Source organism: Schistocerca americana, chromosome 8 (genome assembly GCF_021461395.2).
Source record: "Schistocerca americana isolate TAMUIC-IGC-003095 chromosome 8, iqSchAmer2.1, whole genome shotgun sequence".
Lineage (NCBI taxonomy): Eukaryota > Metazoa > Arthropoda > Insecta > Orthoptera > Acrididae > Schistocerca > Schistocerca americana.
In genome coordinates, this window is record NC_060126.1 from 308,425,785 (window position 1) to 308,446,524 (window position 20,740).

Sequence of the window (20,740 nt, forward strand, 5' to 3'; positions counted from 1 at the left end):
CTTTATATAAGAGGTAAAATTAATTGTGATCTCTCCAACTCATTATTTTCATGTTCTCTCCTTGGATCATATGACAGCATAAAACTGTTGAAACTGGTCAGCATGGATCAACGAAGTTTCTGTACTGCAATAGCGACGTGTCAGTCAGATCGCCCCACAGCACTATATGTGTTCCTTTCTAGGCAGACATTATACGTCGAAAGACATTTAATTATGAAAATGGAACAGCAGATTCCAGCCTTGGAAGACAAACGGAAATTTCGACGTATGATTCTGGACCGATGAAAATTATGCACCGTCCAACATGTGAAATTACCAACAAGTAATAAACGAATCAAAAATTTCAAAAAGTAATAGGGAATCGAACCAAAACACGCCCCCCCCTCTAATAATATCAAACTCATCTCTAACTCCCTGACGTTCTTCACTGTCAGCATGTGTAACACAATACACCCACCTCATAGCTAAGTTACACTATGTTTCATGTTGTAGTGTAATAATTCATCGACTTTAGAAGTAGCAAAGGGAAAAAGTTTTCACTAGAGGTGTTGCCTGTTAAAAAGATGATTTTGTTTGATAATATGACACACCACAGTGTGATTATGTTACTCTTGTCTATAAACATTTTCGTAATGTACACCCCAAAGCAGAGATTGTGACATGTTTGCTCCACTACGTTTGCCCAATCGCTTCTTTACTAACCTGTCTTGAAATATAGCATATTCACAAAATAAATAAATATGGGTGCGTCTGGTTCAATTTCTCCTGCATTTATATTGTAGCACTCTACTCCCAGCAGTCACTGGAGGAAAACTGTGTGGTGATTACCCCATCAGTTAGATCTGCGAGCACTGTCTACGTTTCCGAGTACAGCGGGAAAAGGCTCTTGTTGCCTCAACCTCATGAACCTCCAAGCAGCCATATATTGCGCTGTGAAGGTTGTCAACTAAAACTCTGGCTCCGCTGAAAGAGCTGGCTGGGATCCCGGTGTCCTTGTCCCAGTGACTTTGGCGCCACACGGCGTTGTTGTTTGTGCTGGCGACCGCGGCGAACAGCCGAGCGAAGCCGAACTACTTCCGCAGCGACCTGCGCCCGACCTTCCCTGGGAGCCTTGGAGCCGGTGACAGTCAATGATGGGGGTGCGCCGATCACGGGCGCTTAGCTGTGCTTTGCGGGCTGGCCGACCTCGCAGGCGGCGGGACCTCCGCTAACGCAGCTGATGCTCTCGCAGCGCTATATTTAACACGAGGACACCGCGCTATATGGGTGTCCGAAACCTTTGTTATCTGGCACTGTCCTACAGGACAGATTTTTTTCCTGTCTCGTCTTTGCAAATTAAAATCTGTAAATTGGGAAAGAGTAATGTATCTATAAGGCGTCTTTAAATTAGTTATGCACAAATAACCTTTAATTATGGAAAGAGTAAATAACTTACAGAAATATTTGGTGCAGCACTGAATGGAGTATACCTTCCAGTTTTATTCCCTCCTAACAATGTCATTTCCTGATAGATGAGTTATTCCAACAGCTGTCATAGAGTCGTATAACGATGCAGAGCGTTCGCAGTGTTGTTTACGGATTCATGAATCCAAACCCATAGTAAAGTTCAGAGACAATTTAGGGCTAAATAACGCAAGTCAAGCCACCATTTCAAAGACAACTGCTATTAATTCCTACAATAGTTTGACAGAAACTGGCTATGAATCACATAGGACGGCAGTCAACTGTAACTGACGTATTGTACTGTAACATGGTTGAACGTGCAACAGAAGATGGGCGCAGAACTTATTTTTCAGCAAGATGGCGCGCCTCCCCATTATTATCGTGAAGTTGTCGCGAATCTCAGTAGGAATGTACCGATTTAGATTAGATGCAGTGTAACAAAACCCTAGCCACTACGATCATCTGGTTTAACCCCAATGGTCTTCTATGTATGGGGTTACATTAAAGACAGAGTGTTTGTTCCTCCGCTTCCGGGAAACGTCGACGAGCTGCGACAACGGATATCACAAGCGCCTGCCACCATATACCAAGTCTTATTTCATAGGATGTGACAGGAAAATGGTTACAGAGGAGACATTTGTTGTATTACAGAAGATAGCCACACTGAACATTTGTAATAAAACTGGAAGATATACTGTATTCAGTGTCGTATCAAACATTTCTGTAAGCTGTTTGCCTTTTCCGCAGATAAAGGTTACTGTTGCACAACTAATTTATAAACATTATATGTATACGCGTATTTATAAAAACCATTATGTATATGTATCTGCATATCTAATGGTTCAAATGGCTCTGAGCACTATAGGGCATAACATCTGAGGTCACCAGTTCCCTAGACTTAGAACTACTTAAACCTAACTAACCTAAGGACAGCACACACATTCATGTCCGAGGCAGGATTCGAACCTGCGATCGTAGCAGCCGCTTGGTTCCGGACTGAAGCACCTAGAACCGCTCGGCCACAGCGGCCGGCTCTGCATTTGTAGATTACACGTCTCCTCCTAAATCAATGGAACATTTCAACCAAACGTGTTACATACATCACTTACTGTTTGTAAAGAAGTGAATGCAACGACCTCTATAAACAACAAAGACTGGCAAAAACGCCACCATATTTGAAGCCAACTGGAGACTTAGCCACCAAGTTTTTCGGTGCCACTTGAGGGGTACTAGTCTTCTGCTAGCACGGAATTATATGTTTGTTTTTTGTTATACACTAGCATTTGCTGCTACCGGTCGGAGAAACGAGTTTCGAGAAATGATTCCCATTATGAAGTGTGTTTGTCGTATTCTACGTCATCTTTAGCATGATATTTGTGATGTGCGAACTGCTGCATTATTTTAGTGACTTCACTATAATGTAAACAAGTGTATTTCAGCAATTACAGATGTATTTCACTATAAATATTAGCTAACACGTTTGCAGGTTTAACCTTTCGCTTATTCTGCTTCTGCTTCGAATGACATTTCATACTTGGAAGTACTGCCTTACACACTTATGAGAGATTCTTTTAACAGGTCGTTGGTACTTATAATAAAAAGCAAACGATATTTGGGTGAGCAAACATTCAAAAACGTGGTTCAAACGCTTAATTATTGTTGCTGTTCATAAGAAATCCAGCTATGTAGACAAGATTTTTTTTGTTCTAGCGTTATGTTGTTTTTGTGTGACTTTGAGCAGTTGTAATAGAAACGAGGACTTTCATCTTTTTTCTCGTATTGAGTTAGGATACTTGTAAGTCGGAAAAGAGCAATTACCAGATTCCTTAAGATCAGTTCATCTAGGTTGAATGTTCATACATTTGTATAACCTGCTGTTTGATTCAACATCCTACAAGACACAAAAATCTGACGCGCAAGCTGCTGCTGTCATTGTATCAAAGCAAGTATTACTATTTAATAAGCAAAACCATTGTTTTTACAGTCGCACTTTTTCAGCAACAGTATGATAATGGATAAAATACAACTGAATCTTAAAACTGTACACTGTTCACTGAGCAAAAAAACAAACCTCTACTGACGACCTAATATTTCTGTGGCAAATCTGAATTGAATGCGGAGCAATGAAATAAAACAGGTTTATGGTGTACACTAATTGGCAAGTTTAATAGTAAATAGTGTTCATTATATGTGTCAACACTTATTCGATATTAAAATGTAGTTGACGCTATATTTCTACATTCAGTCAGCCAGTTTATAAGAAAAGCCCATTATTGTTCTGAGACAATATCAAATTTGTCTACATTTGTCTGATTTGTTTCCTCGTTTTCCATTGATTTAATTTTGCTGTAATGATGTAACCTATTAGTGAATTAATGTTTTAAGAACAGATTAATCAGAGGACACTATATTACATTCCACTCCAAATTCATAGGAAAACATTAGGTGATCAAACCCAATAAATAAGCGCGATCTATGTCCGAACATTCTGAATAAAGCAACATATAACCTTACGAGAAAATTATTCTTCCCTACTGACGTTAGACAATTCCTTAATACCCCTTCTACCACGTTCGACAGATACTATACACGCTTTATGACTCAGAAAAATACTTTTACTTTATATTTCGGTCACAAAGCAAAGTTTTTGTTGCATACACCGAATTAATAGGTACAGTGTGTTGACGTTACAAAATATGGCGGCCGGTTTTGCTTGCTGTTGCCACCCATGTGTGGTACCGCCGCATATCGGAACTTCATGAAACTACAGGAGCTGCAGCGTGTGTATTCCACAATGTTCCACAACAAATTCCGCGCTTTCTCAACCGAAATTGACGTAAATAAAGTGTTGCGTTACTTACTCAACGTCCTCGTACGTTATTATCTGTAACAACGGCCACAAAACTCTGCGGACTTATATGAGGGATTGGGATTTTCCATGTATTGGTTCAAATGGCTCTGAGCACTATGGGACTTAACTGCTGTGGTCATCAGTCCCCTAGAACTTAGAACTACTTAAACCTAACTAACCTAAGGACATCACACACATCCATGCCCGAGGCAGGATTTGAACCTGCGACCGTAGCAGTCGCACGGTTCCGGACTGCGCGCCTAGAACCGCGAGACCACCGCGGCCGGCCTTTCCATGTATTGACAAAGTACTATTTCAGAAGTTTGAAGACGGGGTTTGAGAGCACCAAGAGCCGAGACCTGTTACGTAAAATAATGTAATCAAAATATTCCGTAATTTATTTACATGGCATTGTTGGTAAACACAGTAACAAAAAATATGCAAAGAGAAAGAGAAAATCTATTCATCATCTTAAGAAAACATTTTCTTTCGAACAAGAAATGAAAGTTAAACAGGGAGAGTTTGTCAAATACCTTACAAAAATTATTCTTGCAAAATGATGAAAATTTGCGAAACTACAGGTATTCCTATACGGCATGCAGCATTGACAACAGATGGTCAATAATTAATGATGTTTTTACTTCACCTAGGTGATTTCAAGCACGCCAAGCACCTTTTCAATATCTAATGGTTTGTTTTGTATTTGTACAACTTGGGATGTTCGGCATAGCAATCAAATAGGAAAATCCAGATGCTCTCATAAACTCCGTCATTTGATAATGTCAATTTGTATCGTGATTCGCAACCAACGTAAAACTGTAGGTCCCCAATAAAAGGCTGGGTAAGTTAATTGAAAAGTCTGTAGGTTGCGTTCTTCATCCTCGGCTTGCTTCGTAAACAATTGTAAATGCCAATAGCCACAGCTGATGCAGAGTCTCCTTTACGGCTTATTCGTGTTTCTGTGAACTTCATTTGAATTTTGGGATAGCTCTGGTCTGTATTTACTTCTACCATATCTTCTCAGTTATGGAGTTTCTGACAACCAATGCATAAAACAACGAGAGACTTAGTGCAGAGATACGGAGTCTGAAGGTTCCTCCATTCACTCGATACATACTCCACATGAGAGCAGCTTTTAGCAATAAACTCAACAGATTCACAACATGCGTATGTTATGACCTAAGCCGATTGCACCGAGTCTGACAGGTGAAAGTCCGTGTTGTTATTGAGACTTCCTTTAAAGTCGATGGGCCAAGGTTAGCACATTCCCTGTGCAGAGCGCTGTAGGAACGCTTCGCCGTTGGAGCAGACCAGTGTTGCGTCACCGAATAACGATGGACCTCGGGCACAATATGGACAATCAAGCCGTCAGGCTGCTAGTCACGGGTCCTGAATCAGGGCCAAGTGACATACATGGCGGTGGCTGCTCATTCTGCTGACACTGTCGTCCGTTGCTCACCTTCCATGTGTTAGTTTGCTCCGATGTACTCCATCGTACGTATATGTTAATATGGAAAGGGGTCAGGAATTGAAAGGCAAAGAACGGATGGGCCTTTTCGGTGTCCACCTCTTCCTTTGTATTACGATCCGGCTCTATGCTCGAGGACGACTCCAGGTAGTTTATGCTCGGTGGATACGACGCTGTCCTGTCAATGAGTTCTTATATTATTTGTTACTGTTACGAAGTAAGCTTCATAGTAGAATATATTGAAATACTCAAATAGGACTAGTTATGGATTCACTGGAAAATCTTTGTGAAACGGTACACTGAAATGTTGTAAAATGTCTTTGTATATTCTAAGGCTCCTTTAACTAATGAAATTACCTAATGATGACACCATTTTCTGATGACAAACTTCTTATAGCCTTCAAATTGCGAAGTTAAATTAAATTTAGCTGCCAAGAACTATGCCTTAAAAATCTCGACGTAATAAACTTCATGGCTTTTAAAGACCGTAAGCGAAAATAAATAGAAAATAGAGAGAATGACTGAATTCAGCTTTATGGAAAATACTGTCTCCTTCACAAACGAAAAGCACATAGCGAAAAAAATCGGAAGACTGAATTAGCCCGCTTCAGCAGGACCATATACACAACACCGAATAAAACTACAAAATAAGAGCTGTTCTATCTATGCTTCATGGCAGTGAAATACGAGCAATAATAACTGGAAATGAACAAAGAATAGCTGTGGAAATGAGGTTTCAAGAAGAGCAGCTGACTATAGACTATCTGATAGGATATGGAATACAACAGTCACACAAGCACTAGGACTTCAATCATAAATTCAAGAGATCAACAGCATAGAAATATATGGAGACATCAGTTCATAAAAGTGAATGAAAATAGAATGCCTAAAATAATAGGGAAGTGTTAGCCCAATAGGGAAAAGATCAGTAGGTAGATCAAGAACGAGGTGGAGAGATCAAATAGAAACTAACCATAGACAACAGGGATACAGAATAAAAGAATGTAACAGCCAAACACCTAACGATGAAAGAAGGAGAAAGAAATATACTACATTTTCAATGAATTGGGTACTTACGGAACTACATGCAGTAACTGGGCAAGTCATGGATCTGCTACGTACCTGTAACAAAATTAAGAATGTCAGTTGATATTTGCTACGGCTCAAAAAAAAAAAAAAAGTTTCACATCACTGTTTTTACATCTCGTTCCTTGATTCTGCATTAATTTACGTAGTAGTACTCGAGTAAATCTTGATACGGGTCAGTCTGAAAACGTGGATCGTGTTGATCGTGGATACTTTCAACTACGGTGATGTGTCCTTTTTCTCGCTCCGTAACCTACGTAAAGCATTTATGTTGCATCATGTGAAAACAGTATTTGTGCCACGACTCTACATAGCACCATTGTTAGAATATTTTCGTGTTACAGTTTCAACAAGCACATTCAGTGGACAATTGTGTTTTACAAGCTTTCAAAAGAACGCAGCCATTCTGAAGACAAAAGAAAGTTCTCGAAGAACTTCTGATGTACGGTATTTCATAAAACTTATTATTCGCACAACGTCTGCTCTAGCATCCAAAAATGAAGCACAGTCAAATAACAGCTTACTTCCTGGACAAAAGTTCGGAAGAGTTATCGGACTGGTCACCAAAATATGAAAATAGAGTTGTTCGGACACCAGAGACCTCTAAAAAGAATGCAAGAAAATCAAAACATTTCTTTCATACCAACGAAACAGCTAAAAAGTTGTACACATGTCTCTGGTTGCCACACGTAAGCGTAAGCAACAAGGCGTGGTGTTGCGATAACAAAGATAGGTGCATAAACAGTATTTGTTTTTTTTGCGTCCTTCATTTGCGAACGTAGCAGTATAAGTACTGACGGCATATCAGTTGTGCAACGCTGTGCGATTTTACTGTCAAAACTTAATTCGCAAGAAAATTATAATAAAAAACCATACTCTTTATAAGAAACTGTTATAAATGTATCTGCTTCAAGCGAGTAGACTGGCAGGCACTGTTTGCCTGATCTATGGACGCCTGAGAGCGCTCTATCAAAGTTCAAACCGCACGGGTAAACTCTGCGCTCACTGGTCTGCAATAAAGGTAAAGCCGAAGCGATTAGTTGTGGAGCGTGGGATGAAGTAATCGGGTGAGGAAGGAAGGCGAAACGTGCAACAGCTGCAGCACATTCACACTTACAAAATGTCGACATTGTTTTTGCGACTGCAAGCACTACATCAGATTGTACTGGTTCTGACCACTCACGTAAATTCAAAATGAACATTCTGCTACTGTTGCTTAATAGACATTTTATTTGCCGAGAATTGCACTTCCGTTCCTGTTCACTTTGCAGTTATCTCTAATAATGGTACTGTGGACTACGGTCAGTTATGTTATAAGAACGGATGAGAAATTCGTCACTTTATGTAAAACTAGTTGACCACCCGGCGTTGCCCGGGTATTTATTTATTGGAGTCTTCCATTAGTTCATCTTCACCTTCCCCTCCATCTGTCCATCTTCACCCTTCACCCCCCCGTCCCTCACCTCTGTTCATCTCCTTCTCCCCCTCTCTCTATTCCCTCTTTATCTACCTATCTCTTCCTCCTCCTATCTTCGTCCATCTCTTCCTCTTTCCTTTCTCTGTCCTTCTCCTCTTTTTTGCTCTCTTACCATTTCCAATTCCCCTCTGTTTGTTCCCCTCTCCCCCTAACTGTGTTATCCTGTGCACCTCAACAGGACGCTGTTGCGTATTATCCCACTGAATGGTTCCTATCGTAACTAATATGTGTTCCAAATTTGGTTGAAATCGTTCCAAGGTTTTAGGATGGTATTTTTGCCCATTATTTTGCCCTCATACGCACATGTCAAAAATGTTTCAAATATATTTAACGTATATCATACGCATTTGTGCCTATATTTCATCTGTATCTCTAGCGAATATCGCCCCACAGTCTCATCTCCACGAAACCGAATGTTAATGACGTTGTATCTCCTGAACTACATGCTATGCAATGACGTAATATTCCAGGTACATCCAATGGTATATGTGACTAGTGTCTGTGGCATCTGTTGTGAAGAGAGTTAGTAGTGAAGAAGTAAAAAATTAAAAAGTCGTGCATCATGCTGCAGTTTTCCACGCATCTCACCGTTTATTGTGGCATATGTCCTTAAATTTGCATCGTACTATACTACAATTTCTGCTGGTATTTCCAGAGGCTTTTGTTCGTGTTGTTTAAAAAATGTGTCGCGAATGTAGTAGGAAAGAAGTAACAAATTAAAACGTTATGCTTCACGTGGCGTTTTATTGCATGAACAGCGAAAACATAGTAATTTTTTATTTCATCACTTTGTGGGACTTGTCATCGAGGAAAATATTTAGTAATGGGTCATGTGTAAAGTTTGTTCCAAGTCACTAAGTGCTCCCATTCTGACATACTGGATGACTAAAGCAGTGGCTACTGACGGGTCGTGGGTTACACCGCTGTTTCACTCCTATCCACTTCCGTTTGAAAGGTACGTGATTCTTACTTCCACAGCGAAGATTTCCAGACAGTAAGTGATATGTGTGCCAAGTTTGTTGAAATCGTTTCTAGTGGTTTACGAGGAGATGTGGAACATACGCACTTACATACATGCGCACATACATACATAAAAGCATACATACATACATACATACATACATACATTGTGATCAAAAGTATCCGGACACCTGGCTGAAAATGACTTAAAAGTTCGTGGCGCCCTCCATCGGTAATGCTGGAATTCAGCATGGTGTTGGCCCACCCTTAGCCTTGATGACAGCTTCCACTCTGGCAGGCATACGTTAAATCAGGTGCTGGAAGATTTCTTGGGGAATGGCAGCCCATTCTTCAACGAGTGATGCACTGAGGAAAGGTATCGAGTCTGTCGGCGGGGCCTGGTGCTAAGTCGGCGTCCCAAAACATCCCATAGGTGTTCTATAGGATTTAGGTCAGGACCCGGTGCAGGCCAGGCAGTTATTGTCGTGTAACCACTTCGCCACAGGCCGTCCATTATGAACAGGTGCTGGACCGTGTTGAAAGATGCAATCGCCCTCCTCGAATTGCTCTTCAACAGTGGGAAGCAAGAAGGTGCTTAAAGCACCATGTAGGCCTGTGCTGTGATAGTGCCATGCAAGCTCCCTCCATGAAAAACACGACCACACCATAACACCACCAACTCCGAATTTTACTGTTAGCACTACACATGCTGGCAGATGACGTTCACCGGGCATTCGCCATAACATTCATCATGCCATCAGATCGCCACATTGTGCACCGTGATTCGTCACTCCACACAACGTTTTTCCACTGTTCAGTGGTCCAATGTTTACGAGGCGTCGTTTGGTATTTACCTGCGTGATGTGTGGCTTATGAGCAGCCACTCGACTATGAAATCCAAATTTTCTCAGCTCCCACCTAACTGCCATAGTACTTGCAGTGGATTCTGATAGTTCGGAATTCCTGTGTGATGGTCTGGATAGATGTCTGCCTATTACACGTTACGACCCTCTTCAACCGTCGGCAGTCTCTGTCAGTCAACAGACAAGGTCGGCCTGTACGCTTTTGCGCTGTACGTGTCCCTTTACGTTTCCATTTCACTAACACATCGGAAACAGTGGACCTACGGATGGCCGGCCGTCGTGCCCGAGCGGTTCTAGGCGCTTCAGTCTGGTACCGCACGAGTGCTACGGTCGCAGGTTCGAATCCTGCCTCGGGTATGGATGTGTGTGATGTCCTTAGGGTAGTTAGGTTTAAATAGTTCTAAGTCTAGGGGACTGATGACCTCAGATGTTAAGTCCCATAGTGCTCAGAGCCATTTGAACCATTTTGAACCTACGGATGTTTAGGAGTGTGGAAATCTCGCGTACAGCCCTGACCACGTTCGAAGTGAGTGAGTTCCACGGAGCACCCCATTCAGCTCTCTCACGATGTATAATGACTACTGAGGTCGCTGATATGGAGTACCTAGCAGAAGGTGGCAGTACAATCCACCTAATATGAAAAACGTATGTATCTGGGGGTGTTCGGATACTTTTGATCACAGAGTATGTACATTCATTTTTAGAGTATGTTTGGATGGATAATACAGATGGTACTATTTTGTGGATATGTGCTTTTACATTGAACATGTGTTTGGAAGAAGCGACTAAGCCATGTCCCACAGGAGGACAGATTCCAAAATCCCCATCCAGTTATCCAGTTCGAGGTTTCTCCATGGTTTCCCAGAGCCTCTTCGTGAACTGTTGCATTCCATCCCACTCCCTGTAAGCTATTTCCCCACCCTACACGTCAACGAGAGGTAAACGCTAGCCTCACTTCCTTCGCTTCGTGCAGTGAGAGGACATCGCCAGCCAGCAAGGTGGCAGTGGACGGCGCCCAGCTGTGACCGGGACGAGGCACTCGTCAATTGGCGATGAGGGCTCGGCTGCTGTGTTAACGGCCGTCTCGTGACTGCCTCGTTAGCGCCTCTCGTCGACGGCCCAAAATTCGGCGAGCGTCACGACACACACACACACACACACACACACACACACACACACACACACACACAATAACACACAGCTTGGAAAACATATATATTGCTAAGATCAATAAAAGCTGCCAATTTTACTATCTTCTCATTGCCCAATAACTTTCCTACATAACCAGTCATTTACGGCACATCAGTATATATATATATATATATATATATATATATATATATATATATATATATAGTGACTGATTCTTGTTATAAACCGTCCAGTTCTACTTATCTCCAGTAGACGTCGATTAAAATACACTGACGGAAGAAATTCGCAAGAGCAAGGAAGAGTTGTGCGACATAAGCGAAAGATGGTAGGCGTGCTTCTACATCTGAAAGATGACGTCTGTTCAGACATCGCGCCAGTCGCTTAAGAGTGGCACTATCAGCGCCACTATGAGGAAGCAAATCAGGTTTGCTTGAAATATAAACAGTAGCGGTTGTCAGCGTTAGTTACCTTGGAAATGGGATGTGGGGAGTGGATGTTGGTCAAGAATGCCCTTAAGCCGACAAAGACGCCTTTATCAAGAAAAGATAGGTCTGAATGAGATAGTGTAATAGGGCTGCCAGAAGCTGGATGTTCCTTCTGCTATACTGCAGAAAGACTCATCAGAAATGTAGCCACTATATATAACTGCTGACAGCGGTGACCATGGCAAGAAGATCGGGCTCCGTACGACCACTTCGTATTATCGAGAGGGAAGATCGTCTTGTTCGATGTATGATTCTGGCGCATCATATTGCATCTGCAGTAGCACTGTGGCAGTAGTTGCCACCACAGTGATACAACGATGTAATAGTAATATCACAAATTGAGTCCGCCTTGATGCAAAACACCGTGTTATTTGTTTATTTCTTTATTATCCCAAATTAGTTTCGCGACAAATATCACCATCGTCAGTGGGGTATTTTAATCTAAAACATGCAGAAAATGGTATGGTTGTACAAACACAGTAAAACATTATTACATTTTTGCAAATCGTCTTTTGAAATATAGTTTTATAATGCCTTATTTATTGTATGCTACAGCATGTTTTAAGCTATTATTGGCGCTGTTGGCACAGAAAATATGTCACCAACAGCGCCAATAATTGCTTAAAGCATGCTGTAGCGTACAAGAAATAAGGCAGTATAAAACTATATTTCAAAAGACGATTTGTAAAAATGTAATAATGTTTTACTGTGTTTGTACAACCATACCATTTTCTGCATGTTTTAGATTAAAATACCCCACTGATGATGGTGATATTTGTCACCGAAACTAATTTGGGGTAATAAAGGAATAAACAAATAACACGGTGTTTTGCATCAAAGCGGACTTGACTTCTGATATTACTGTTTTTCTATGCAAACACGATCCAAATGGAAGAGTTCCAGGATAATATCATTGATACAACGAACTGTTACAAATCTGTTACATCATTTGCGACTTCAATGGTATCTAGCGAGAGCTCATAGGAGGGCGGGGTGAAGGTCTGTTGTGTTTTCTGATAAAATCTGACTCTACCTCGATGCCAGTGATGGCTGTGTCTCAGTTAGGAAGGTAGTTGAAGGCCTGCACCCAACCGGTCTACGTCCTAGAAACACTGGATCTACACTTGGAGTTATGGTCCAGGGAGAGATTTCGTGTGAAACCAGGATCACTCTCGTGGTTAGCTCACACAGCCCGACCGCAAAATTGTAGTAAGTCTATTGATTCGACCTGTAGTGCTCTCATTCATGAACAGCATCACAGGAACGGTTTTCCTACAGGATAACGCTCGCTCACATACCGCTTTTGTAACCAAACATGTACTACAGAGTGTCGACATGTTGCCCTGGACTCTTCGATCAGTAGACCTGTGTCCAGTCAAACACATATTGGACATCATCTGACGACTGCTCCAGTGTCATCCACAACCAGCATTAAGCGTCGATGTATTGACCAACCAAGTGCCAACAAGTGTGGAATTCCATCCCACAAACTAACATCCGGCAACTGTAAAACACAATGCATGCAATTTTGCATGCTTGCATTCAACATTCTGGCGATTACACCGGTTATTAATATACCAGCATTTCACATTTGCAATGGCTTATCTCGTGCTTACATCAGCCTTTGATCTTGCAATGTTAATATCTTAAATAAGTCACCTAGACAAATGCATTCCAGAAATTTCATTATTCTACATGAACTAGTATTTTTGTGTTGCGATTTTTTTTACCGGCTCTGTATACGCGACATCCCGAAGCTCCGTTACGTGATATGATTTGTACTGAATGGGACTTGCTGAACCACAATTACAGTGCATCCAAGCACACCTCTAAATTAAAATCACACGAAAAGGAGAGCGTGAAGCCACAGAGACCGCTAGTGTTACCAGTATCACTGGGTGGCTAAAACAATCCCAGGAGCAGGCTGTCCAACGGCTTCCATGGGCAAGAAACATTTGAGTTTCAGTGTTCCATATAATTACTGACTGAATTTAAAAATTCTGAGATGCTGTCATGATCTGGTCATTAACGGCAGGTTCTGTTCGAGACCAAAGAAAAAATGGATTTTTTTTTACATAATTTACATCCCTGAATTGTTATACTTTCAAAAGGATTTTTTGATTGTGAAAGTATTTTAGAAGTTATAGCGTGTTGAATGGCACTATGCGCAGACAGAAATATAGACAGTTGTAGGCGCTCGATCAAATGGCTAAAGAAAAGATTCGACTAGTACACTAATTTCTGTCCAATGAAGGCATGCTTAAAATTTGCACCCCTGGCGATAAGCAAAGTGTGAATGACAGCTGCAGCGACTCGACACACGTCTTCGCTCGTCATCGGTGCTCACTTCGAAGCGGGATTCATCACAGAAGACAATTCTACTGCAGCCAATGAGATTCCAGGCCGAAGATGTGTCTGGAGACGGGCTGGACAGCCGTGGCATAGCAGTCTGACTGACGCCCACCATACGTCCTGATAGCTAGGTGTGGTGGTCAGGGGTACCATTTCTTCTCAGAGCACAGCGGTACGTCGACGATATTCAATGCCCCGTGTTGTTGCGCTTCATAGGAAGCCGTCCTGGTCTCACATTTCAACAAGATAATGCCCGCCCGCACACGACGTTAGATTCTGCTGCTTGTCTTCTCGGTTGCCAAAACCAACCTTGGCCAGAAAAGTCGCCGTATCTGTCTCCAATTCAGAACTTTTGGAACATTATAGGCAGGGCTGTCCAACCAGCTCGGGATTTTAACGATCTAACGCGCCAGTTGGACAGAATTTGGCACGATATCCCTCTGGAGGACACACAACTGTATCAATCACTGCAAACCCGCATACCAGGTTGTATAGAGACTACAGGTGGAACAATACAGTATTGAGTGGCTCAGTTTGTGAAGCTCTTTCTCTAAATCATCCAGTTTTTCTGAAATTGTAATGATTTGTTTGTCTGTAGATGTACATCACGTCACTATGACTCAGGTTTTAACGCCCTGAAACATTGGCCTTCAAATGGAATCTGACCCATAAGTGAATAATAACCCGAGCGGTTCTAGGCGCTACAGTCTGTAACCGCGCGACCGCTACGGTCGCAGGTGCGAATCCTGCCTCGGGCATGGATGTGTGTGATGTCCTTAGGTTAGTTAGGTTTAAGTAGTTCTAAGTTCTAGGGGACTGATGACCACAGCAGTTAAGTCCCATAGTGCTCAGAGCCATTTGAACCATTTTGAATAACAACACAATCTCAGTACTTTTACTTTATACGTTGTAGTGACCTGGAACTTTTTCATGGCACAATGGAATAATAAAACGGTGATTTAACACAATCTAAACCAAGATAACTTGAAACCATAACCTTTTTAATAAATCTCATCCAGCTACTCGCTGCCAGTGCGATGAGCGCGAACCGAAGATGATCTCTGTATCCTACGATACATAAGATATTGAAATGATCTCGTATGGTAGCTAAAGTATCGACATCCTTGTCACAACAAAAACGTGTCTTGAAGTTGCACTGCGACTCATTTATCTTGTTAGCTCAAAATTGCATTGGGAAATTGAATAATCCTTCTGCTGAAGACAGGTCGTTTTTCATCGTGAAATATCACAAGACAATCTGGTTCTCTCGTAGACGAGGTTCTTAAGGGAGCACGTGGATACAAAAACCAGGAAACCATCCTTTATTTACAGTGACTCCCATAATATCGCTTAATGAATGGAAAATCAATTCAATATACTACTTTCAGATTCAGTTATTTGAATAGAAAATAGATACTAATTCTCACTGGTCCTAATCAAGTTGTGAAACCACAAAAAGGGAAGTACCATTGCCTGTATGGAGTGCGGTTCAAAAGTCTCCTACCTGAATTAATCTTAAAACAACGTAATGGCCAATTACACAGAGGCAGTGCAAGCAACCAACCATCTGAGCAAAAACCTGTATCATATTGCTTTGACGTGTCCATCTCAATATCATCTGGCAAATGTCTGTATTAAATATAACGATCAGGAAGGAAGGCCAAGTTCACGGCAGCAGGCAGAAAATGACAAGTGTCCCTTTGTGCTGCAAATCATGAGGGGCATCGCTAACCGATCTCCACGACAAGGAATTCTATTGGCTTACTAGACTCAAGAGTTTAAGCGGCGTGCTTAAGACATGCCTTCTCGGTTCACAAACAAAGATGAAACTACTCTAGCAGACGCAAGAGTGACTGTTATGTTCGTTGAGACGTGTAAGTACTTAACGATATATGTATGAATACTTAGTATGAAAGACTTCTACAACAAATGAGTATTCCCACGGAAAACATCTGTAACGTTCCATTGACTGTCCAATAATAGTGTTATTTATGTGTGTTGCTTAATCTTTAACGCATGGACGCCACTGATAAACAGACGATTGTGAAGCAATTTCAGATCAGAACTAATTAATGTACGTGTGATATTCTTTACCTGTTATGCCCCCCCCCCCCCCTCCGTAATCTAAGAAATTGACTCTAGCAATATTTAGACAGATTGGGATGGTGGCTATAATATTATTTGTGCTACAGAGTTCCGCTTTCTGTCACCGCAACTTCAGGGGTCGCTGCAAAAACATCACATTTGGGTGGCCGTCCTCCCTCTACTGCACACAAATGTCCGGATACCTATTAGTGGACATTAATATCTGGGATCCCTATCATGGACCTTAATATGGGGTTTGTCCACCCTTTGCGTTTATGGGCGTGTGATATATGACGCGGATACTTTCATTGATGTCTGTGGAGAAATGACATTTCATTCTTCGTCTGCAGACGAAACCAGAGAAAGTGATGATGTTGGACATCGCCTTCGCTAGAGACTTCACCGTCGATCTCATCCCAGAGATGTTCAGGTCGGGACTCTGGGCAGATCAGACCATTTCAGAAATAAAAACTTAACTCAACTCCTGCCGAACAGGCCATGAGGGCCCAACGTTACCAATCGGTCACCGTGTCATCCTCAGCCCATTGGCGTCACTGGATGCGGATATGGAGGGGCATGTGGTCAGCACACCGCTCTCCTGGCCGTATGTCAATTTCTGACACCGGAGTCGTTAATTCTCAATCAAGAAGCTCTTCAGTTTGCCTCACAAGGGCTGAGTGCACCCCTCTTACCAACAGCGCTCGGCAGACCGTATGGTCACCCATCCAAGTGCTAGCCCAGCCCGACAGCGCTTAACTTCGGTGATCTGACGGGAACCGGTGTTACCACTGCGGCAAGGTCGCTGGCAATTAGGAATGTTATTGTATCCAAACCATCGCCACATAAGTGTAATTTTCTGATAGGGAGCTTTATCATGCTTGTACGATCATCATCTTCGAACTGTTCCTCTTGTGTACACAGTACACAATGTTATAAAACGTGTTCATACGCATCAACGTTTAGCGTTTTTTTAAGCGCAGTAAGAGGATCCTACAACGGACCACAGCCTAAACACGAAAAACACCCTCATATCTTATCACCTCCACCGTGCTTCACCGCTGGAGCTACACATGATGGCTGGTAACGTTCTCCAGCCATTGGCCAAACCCAGATCCTTCCATCTGATTGTCACAGGGTATAGCGCGATTCATCACTGCAAAACATTCGCTTCCATTCCGTTAGTAGCGAGCTCTGTCTGGTCTTGGTTTAGCTGCGGTTGTTCCTTCGCGTTTCCCCTTCACAATAACATCGCTAACAGTCGACTTGGACAGATTTAGAAGGGTTGAAATATTCCTGTTGGATTTGTTGCTCTGGTGACGCACAACGATTGGTCCACGTCGGAAGTCACAGATCTCTCGTGACTGACCTATTCTGCTGTTACTGCTTCGCTGCTGACAACGCAATCCTCCTCTCCCATTTTTACACTGGCTGGTCAGCCTCTCTTGACATGTGGTTCTCAATTCCGCATAGCATAGGGGTATCCGTATTCTCCTTATAACATAGTGTAGATGAGCTACATTTTCCTAGAATTCTCGCTACAAAGCGACGTCGGCAATTTACCGCACCGCAATAGACTTTACTTCTCTGTCACTTTGCAACTTCACGCCTAGATATTTAATCTACATGGCCGTGTGCGACAGCACACTGCTAATACTGTATCTGAACATTACAGGTTTGGCGTCCCTACTCATCTTCATTACCATACGTTTTTCCACATTTACAGCAAGCTGTAATTTATGACACTAAACAGGAATTCTGTCTAACCCATTCTGTATCCTCACACAGCCACTCATAGAAGACACCTTTCCTTACACCACAGCGTCGTCAGCAAGCAGTCGCAGATTGCTGCTCATCCAATCCGTCAGATCATTTGTGTAGACTCCTGTTCAGAAAAACAGAACACTTTGAACGACTAATGATACGACGTTAATATTCACAGTACGTGTATATTAGTATGTTCTGCAGAAATGCTTACCATTTCAACCATGTCGGCTCGCGGGTTCAATGTGTACATCGATATCGCGGCGCAACACGACCTACTGGTAGAATGTGGCTCGGCTCTCGTTGTCGCTGTAAACCGAAGGTAATGGGTCAGTCCGATTTGAGCCGACGTGCAGGTTGCCTCGCGCGAACCGTATCGTCAGATCAGTGAGTATTAAAGAGGGCGCATTATTGGTACGAGATAATGTGATGCATTCATCCGGGAAACTACTGCTCGTGGGGGACGAAGGTTTCGGCAGTGCAACGGGTGTGCGCAGAATGGTTCACGCAAGGCCATAGAACACGACGAGATGGGTGAGGTCGCACCACTCAGACCAGCCCCCGAGAATATCCGACACTTCGTCCGAATGGCTTTGCGAGAGAGATCTGCCTCTTCCTGGACTCTAGCGCAACAGTGTAACACATCGTACATTAGCAGAAGTGACAGTCCGTTGCCGCTTATTACGGTATGGGTGATGTGCAACTCGTCTAATTCTGCGCCAACTTTTGACGAATGCACAGAAACATGCTAGACGTGAAAATGATGAAAAAGAAGAAAATGATGAAGACACACAGCGCCAACTCAAGGCCTTATGGTGTGGTGTGGTGTCGGGTACAACCACAAATCACAATTGGTGCGTGTCCAGGGCACTGAGATCAGTGTGACCTACGTGACCGACATCCTGCGGCCCGTAGCCATACCCTTTCTGCACATCATCACAGAAGCCATTTTTCAGTAACACAATGCACGACCACATTTTACTGCACGGGCCGGCCGGAGTGGCCGAGCGGTTAAAGGCGCTACAGTCTGGAACCGCACGACCGCTACGGTCGCAGGTTCGAATCCTGCCTCGGGCATGGATGTGTGTGATGTCCTTAGGTTAGTTAGGTTTAAGTAGCTCTAAGTTCTAGGGGACTTATGACCACAGCAGTTGAGTCCTATAGTGCTCAGAGCCATTTGAACCATTTTACTGCACGGACACATGCCTTCATAATGTCAGAGGATGTCAGCCTTTCGCCCTGGCCCTCCAGACCACCAGACTTGTCACCAATCGAAAGTGTGTGGGATATGGTGAAACGACGGGTGCAGTGCTGTGACTCCAAAGTCACCCACTACAGACGGCTGTATCACGTGCCTTGTACACGTCGATGCCGTCACGCATGGAACAAGTTATCAGGGGTTCTGGCGAACCCTGTGCCTACTAGGCAACGGGACACATGCTGAACCGAGGTAACTGAAATGTTAATCATTTGTGCAGAACAGACTAATGAACATGTCCTGTGAAACTGAAGGTCCTGTCTCTGGTGATTCAGGCTGTTCTGTTTTTTTCTGAACGAGAGTGTATGTAGAGGACAACAGCGGTCCTATCACATTTTCCCCGGGTACTGCTGAGAGTGCTTTTGTCTTCGATGAACACTTGCCGTCCTGGAGAACGTACTGCGTGCGGTGAGACTGACGGTGAACGCGCGGCCCACAGCGAAAGCTGAGAGATGTGGGAGTCCCATGGCAGTCGGTACCAGTGCAGCTGGGTACCGGAGAGTTCGCGCAGCCACAGGCGGCATTCCAGAGATCGGCTGGGCTCAAAAAGCGGACGGCGGGCCAGCGGTTCTTGCGCAGATTCCGGCCAGGGATCTGCGCTGCGCCGACACAATAAGGGGCAGGCTGTGTCCGCGTCTGTGAGCGAGTGCGGACGGAGAAAGCACCACGCGGCCCAGCCACGGAAATCGTCCCAGCCGGCCGCACTGCGGAACAAAGGCGGGACAGGCCTCTGTCCTACAGCAGTGGACGCCGCAGTGTATGAAGCTCGACAAATAGAGGGAAAAAAACCGGGTCGCAAAACGAGGTAAACTTTGATCCGGAAACTTTTGGATTAGAGCAATACCCAAAACGCTGAAAATTAGTGCAAGCATTCCAAACAACTTTTAATGGACGTGACGAATGTCCGGAAAATACTTGCTGCCATGTCTGTGGTTGTAATCCCCCCTCGTTCTATCCCCAGTACACTTGATGGACACTTCGACTGCAGCCGGCAGCGGTGGCCGAGCGATTCTAGGCGCTTCAGTCCGGAACCGCGCAACTGCTACGGTCGCAGGTTCGAATCCTGCCTCGGGCATGAATGTGTGTGATTTCCTTAGGTTAGTTAGGTTTAAGTAGTTCTAAGTTCTAGGGGGCTGATGACCTCAGATGTTAAGTCCCATAGTGCTGCCGGCCGCGGTGGCCGTGCGGTTCTGGAGCTGCAGTCCGGAACCGCGGGACTGCTACGGTCGCAGGTTCGAATCCTGCCTCGGGCGTGGGTGTGTGTGATGTCCTTAGGTTAGTTAGGTTTAAGTAGTTCTAAGTTCTAGGGGACTTATGACCTAAGATGTTGAGTCCCATAGTGCTCAGAGCCATTTGAACCATAGTGCTCAGAGCCATTTGAACCATTTGACATTCGACTGTAACCCACGCACAGTGACAACTGTGAAAGACGTTCACACGTTCACGCACAAAATTGTGGAAGCGTTAAATAACAAACTAGCAAGTGCTGGTACTTTCTG

At 43.4% G+C, this 20,740-nt stretch overlaps 1 protein-coding gene and 1 pseudogene across 1 annotated transcript in view; both read right to left on the reverse strand.

Annotated features, from left to right (window-relative positions):
- The window catches only part of LOC124545790 (endochitinase A-like), a 394,777-nt gene that overhangs the window by 199,892 nt on the left and 174,145 nt on the right, over positions 1–20,740 (reverse strand). The window lies entirely within an intron of this gene.
- LOC124546129 lies at positions 16,912–17,029 on the reverse strand (annotated as a pseudogene).